Raw genomic sequence first — 6090 nt, forward strand, 5'->3', positions numbered from 1 at the left:
CCTACATACCACCTCTTCGTGCCTTCCTCCCTCCCCACCCACCAACTCTTCCTCCCTCCCTCCCCAAACACCCTCTTCCTCCCTCCCTCCCCAGACACCTCTTCTTCCTCCCTCCACACACCTCTTCCTCCCTCCCTCCCTCCCCACACACCACCTCTTCCTCCCTCCCTCCCCACACACCACCTCTTCCTCCCTCCCTCCCTCCCCACACACCACCTCTTCCCCCCTCCCTCCCTCCCTCCCCACCATGAGAGAACACGGAGTCACTCAGATCAATTTGCAACACATTCATTTTATTATCATCAGAATGGCAAACACCCCGCTGGTGAGATCTCTGAGGTCTGGCGGCTGGGCCTGAACTTAGTCTCTGCTCTCAGAGATACGGAAGTACTCGGCCGTCCACACACTCGGTGGTTCTTCCGGCTCGGTCTCCTGATGCAGTGGTTCCTCCAGCTCGGTCTCCTGACTCAGTGGTTCCTCCAGCTCGGTCTCCTGACGCGGTGGTTCCTCCAGTTCCGTCTCCTGACTCAGTGGGTCGTGCTGGCTCCCCTCGCTCACTGGCTCCTCCGGCGGCAGCTCGTGCTGAGGCAGCTCCTGGCTGGGCTGGTCGCTGGCGCCGGGTGCCGCTGGCCCGCTCTCCGCCTCAGGTGCCGTCACGGCCGCCATCTTTGTCGAGGCCGCCATCTTTGTCGCAGCTGCCTTCTTTGTCGCAGCCCCTTTCTTCCTGCCTCTCCCTCCACGAGCTGCTTTTCCCTTCTTGGCCACCTTGGTAGTCTGGAAGGACAACAGGGAGATCACAGAAGGGCTGTGGTTTAGGGACGAGGATGGAGGAGGCTGGGAACAGGGACGTGTCCTCAGAAGCGGTGGGGGCCGGGTTGGGGGGTTGTGCCAAGTGAGGACAGGAGAGGCTTCTTGTGAGGAAGGAGGCGAGGGGAAGACGAGGAGGAGTTTGGGTGGGTCACTCACCTTCTTATTTGGGCTACTGGTGCTCCGTGGAGAGGAGGACTTCCTCTTTCCTGTCTCCTTGGCCTTGGCCGGAGGTCCTGAGGCTCTCGGCTTTGGACTCACCTTCCGAGGCTCAATGACTCGCAACGGTGGACTAACTCCACGCTGCCTGGCCTCCGTGTATACACCCCTCCCGCGATCCCAGGACGACACAATCACGCCCCTGAGCTGTGATTGGTCAACACTCCACTACCCAGCCAATGGTAGCCCTGGGCAGGAAGGAAGGCCTTACACGTCCCAAAGCACCTTCAGGACACTGCGGAGGAAGTCGGGGGTGGTGACATCTGATGAGGAAGGCAGGGTGCTCTGGTTGTAGAAAGGGAGATTTGTGTTAGCACCCCTAAAGATAGTTCACAACCTGACATGTCACCCCTCCTAAACTCCCCATGTTCAATTTTGGCAGATCATGTGGCAAGGGAGGATATTTCCCCCACATGTTTCCCCCGGAACCCCCATTCAGTGGTACATTCTGTTCCTCCACACCTGCCATCATTACCCAGTTTCTGTATGTCCTACCTAAAATCCCTCCAGGCTAACTGGAATGGATGGAGGGCTGTACGAAGACATCAGTCATCCCTCTCTCCTAGAAATTCCTCTGCTACACCTTGAGGATCATTCACTTCTTGGCTGCCATGGAACAACTTTTCCATCTCACATACTTCTCCCAGCATCCACATATTGCCTCACAATTTTTCATTCTCATGGTTTAAAGCACTGGCTTCCAGAGGTCAAGATTAGCAAACACACTAGCTCAGCTGGGTATCTGTATCGGGCTGGGTTCCTCAGAGAAGGAGAAACTAAACCAAACAGGATACTCTGTGTGTGTTTGTGTGTGTGTGTGTGTGTGTGTGTGTAATATTATATGTCATAAATATGTATTTACTACCATGTAGTATTTATGAATAATATTATATATGAGATACAGTTTATTCTAAACAATTCGCTCACACATTCACACAATGTGGGGGTCTAGGCAGCTGAAATATATAGGGCAAGTGAGCAGGCTGGAAACTAAAAGTTTCTGCACAGCCAACAATTAACACAGTGAAAAGGCACGCTATGGTTTGGGAGAAGCTATTTGTGAACCATATATCTAATAATGAGTTAATATCCAAAATATATAAAGAACTCACATAGCTCAATAGCAAATAAATAAATAGTCTGGTTAACAAATAGGCAAAGGACTTGTATAGGCATTTCTAGAAAGAAAACACACAACTGGCCAACAGGTATATGAAAATGTGCTCAACATCGTTAATAATCAGAGTGCAAACGATAACCACAATGAACTATCACCTCACTGTTACATGCTGTTGACAGACGTGTAATTGGCACAGCCGTTATAAAAAATAGTATAATTGTTCCTTGGAAAATCAAAATAGATCTACCATACGACCCAGCAGTTCATCTGTTGAGTATGTACCTCACCCCTGAAATGAAGTCCACATCTCAAACAGATATCTCCAGTACTAACTAATTGTAACTCACTAATTACACAGGAAATTAGAGTTTCTATTTGAAAAGAGTGGTTTCTTTTTTCACCATTCTGGTATCAAATATTTATTCTAGTCATCTCTTCTTATTTCTTACTTTGTAATAACCTAGGTACTGCTGCCCATTGACAGAACCACCTTATTATTCCAGCAAGAAATGAGAAATATTGAGGAGAATGCAGTGTTATACTTCTGTCTTCAACCAGTTTTTCCCATTTGAGGGAGGATTCTGTACTTAACTCTTACTCAGGTAACTCTAGTTACCATATCCATAGTACCTAGTCAACAATCCAAAAAAAGTAAGAACACAGAATTGACTAGAGTGGTTACTAAACTTTCTATGTTCAACCAGTTTCCTAGTAATTGCTAGTTGTTTATTCAACTAGTACTGAGAAGAATTTGTTTATTCCAGGTACTGGCTTCATGTAGTTATCTCTAGTTAATTACTTACTTGGATAAAGTTGAAAGCTACTGTATTAGGTAATATTTCTAACATGAGGTTGGAATTTTGCATTGAGGAAAATGGTTATTGAACTCCCTGGCATAGGCCAGTTATCTTCAGCTTCCTGGGATCAATTACCTGGTCCGGCTAATTCTAGCTATCTTTAGGTTGCTAATTACATGTTTACCACCAGATGTCTGTGGTAATTCATTATTCCAACAAAACGTAGTAGAATGATTAGGAAGGATTTTGCTTTTTCCAGACATCACATAGATATTCATATTATCTCCTGTTATCCTTTGTACCTTTTTTTCCTCGGTAACACTCAGCACCTATCCTTCTAAGTTCTTATCCCAACTAAAATCAATAATTGAGACTTGCAAAGGATATGATTTTCAGGATCAGGTTCACTTGGTATTGCAATGATTGTTAGCTGTTTCTATGAAATGTGTTTCATGGGAAAGCCCAGTTAAGTAGAACTTACATATTAACTCAACACCAGCAAAATTTTCTCTGACCTGACCAGATTCCCTATGTTCTACATTCCACTGAACTATTCTTGTTTTCTCTATTTTACTACTTACTTAGGTACCTGACTTATCTGTAGTAGTAATTCATTATTCCAACAATAACTCAGCAGGACATGGTGAGAAGAAGGTGATTTTATTTTTAAAATATATTTTTATTGAGGTAAAATATACACATGTAATGTATCTGCTTTACACCTGTAACTGTGCAGTTCAGTGGTAATAAATACATTTATATTCTTTTATTTCCCCTTCATCCCCTGCTTCCCCTTCTGGCCTCTGGTAACCATCACTATAGTCGCTATCTTCATGAGAACCACTTTTTTAGCTCCCATATATGAGTGAAAACATGCAATATTTGTTTTTCTGTGCCTGGCTTATTTCATTTAACATAATATCCAGTCATTCTTTTCATGCCTGGGTAATATTCCATTGTGTACATATGCCACATTTGCCTAATCCATTCATCCATCGATGGGCACTTAGGCTAAATCCATATTTTGGCTATTGTGACTTGTGCTGCAATACACATGAGTATGCAGATATATCTCTTTGATCTTCAGATAAATTTATCTATCTATCTATACATCTCTCTCTCTCTCTCTCTCTCTCTCTCCCTCCCTCTCTTTCCCCAGCAGTGGAATACTTGGATCATATACTAGTTCTATTTTTAGGATTTTGAGGAACTCCATACTGTTCTCCATAGAGGCTGTAGTAAATTACATTCCCACCAACAGTGTACACAGGTTCCCCTCTCTCCACCTCCGTGCTCGCATCTGTTCATGCCTGTATTTTGATAAAATCCATTTAACTGGGGTGAGATGATATTGCATTGTGGTTTTGATTTGTATTTCTCTGATGATTCATAATAAGCATGTTTTCATATGCCTGCTGGCCATTTTTGTGTCTTCTTTTGAGAAACATCTATTCAGATTATTTTTCCATTTTTAAGTCAGATTGTTTGTTATTGACTTTTTTGAGCTCCTTCTGTATTCTGGTTATGAATCCCATATCAGATGGGTAGTTTGCAAATATTTTCTGCCATTCTGTGGGTTGTCTCTTCACTTGGTTGATAATTTCCTTTGCTATGCAGAAGCTTTTTAACTTGATGTAATCCCAATAGTTTTGCTTTGATTCTTGTGCTTTTGAGGTCTTACTCAAGAAGTCTTTGCCCAGACCAATGTCCTGGAGCATTTCCCCAATGTTTTTTGGTGGTTTCAGTTACAGGTCATGAATTCAAGTCTTTTTTTTTTTTTTTTTTTTGACAGAGTCTCATCTCACTCTGTTGTTCAGGCCCAGGCTGGAGTGCAGTGTCACCATCTCCGCTCACCATAACATCCACCTCCACGGTTCAAGTGATTCTCGTGCCCCAGCCTCCCGAGTAGCTGGGATTACAAGTGTGCACCACCACAGCTGGCTAAGTTTTGTAGTTTTCATAGAGACGGGTTTCACCATACTGGCCAGGCTGGTCTCGAACCCCTGACCTCAAGTGACCCATTCACCTCGGCCTCCCAAAGTGCTAGGATTACAGGCGTGAGCCACCACTGCCAGCCAGATTCAAGTCTTTAATCCATTTTTGATTTGCTTTTTGTGTGTGGTGAAAGAAAGGAATCTAGTTTCATTCTTCTGCATATACTTATCCAGCTTTCTTAGTGCTATTTATTGACATGTTGGTCTTTTCAGCATCATATGTTCTTTTTGTCTTTGTTGAAGTTGAGTTGGTTGTAAGCATGTGGCTTTATATCAGGTTCTCTATTCTGCTCCATTCGTCTCTGTGTCTGTTTTTAAGCCAGTACCATGCTGCTTGGTTCACTATAGCTTTGTCGTAAAATTTTGAAGTCAGGTAGTGTGCTGCTTCCAGCTTTTCACTTTTTTGCTCAGGATTGCTTTGGCTATTTGAGGTATTTTATGGTTTCCTATGAATATTATAAGTTTTTTCCTGTTTCTGTGAAGAATGTCTTTGGTAGTTTGGTAGGGCTTGCATTTAATCTGTTAATCGCTTTGGTGAGTATTGTGAATTATACAATATTAATCCTGTCAATCTATGAGCCTGGACTATCTTTCCATGTTTTTGTGTCCTGAGAAGACAGTTGTTTTTTTTAAAAATTTCTGTATTTAACTAGTTTTTCTAGCTATTATTACTTATTCCTAGTAAACTAATTACCTGGGTACTGGCAGGTACAGGTCGACCTCATTTTATTGTGATGCACATTTTTGTGTTTATAGATATTGTGTGTTTTTTATAAATTAAAGTTTTCTGGCAACCGTCAAGCATGTCGGTGTCATTTTTCCAACAGCATGTGCCCACTTCATGTCCTTGTGTCACATTTTGGTAATTCTCACAATATTTCCAACTTTTCCATCATGATTATATCTGTTATGATGATTTCTGATCAGTGATCTTTGACGTTATTGTTGTAATTGCTTTAGGACTCCAGAAACTGGGCCCATAGAAGAACACACAAGGAGGCATCGCACTACCTGACTTCAAAATATACTACAAAGGTATATTTCAAAATATACTACAGATCTACAGGAGGAGAAAGATGGCAGAACAGAATGCTTCACTGATTGTCCCCCTGACCCCCCACCAAGGACACCAATTTAACAACTATCTACACAG

General features: G+C 43.0%; 1 pseudogene across 1 annotated transcript; it reads right to left on the bottom strand.

Annotated features, from left to right (window-relative positions):
- Nucleotides 1-273: 273 nt before the first annotated feature.
- Nucleotides 274-1129, bottom strand: LOC129530333 (variable charge Y-linked pseudogene; annotated as a pseudogene). Its single transcript, NR_190188.1, has 2 exons — nucleotides 967-1129; nucleotides 274-774 (listed from the first exon to the last, which is right to left on the bottom strand). The product of NR_190188.1 is annotated as a variable charge Y-linked pseudogene (transcript).
- Between the last annotated feature and the right edge of the window lie 4961 nt (nucleotides 1130-6090).

Source organism: Gorilla gorilla, chromosome Y (assembly GCF_029281585.2).
Source record: "Gorilla gorilla gorilla isolate KB3781 chromosome Y, NHGRI_mGorGor1-v2.1_pri, whole genome shotgun sequence".
NCBI classification, from domain to species: domain Eukaryota; kingdom Metazoa; phylum Chordata; class Mammalia; order Primates; family Hominidae; genus Gorilla; species Gorilla gorilla.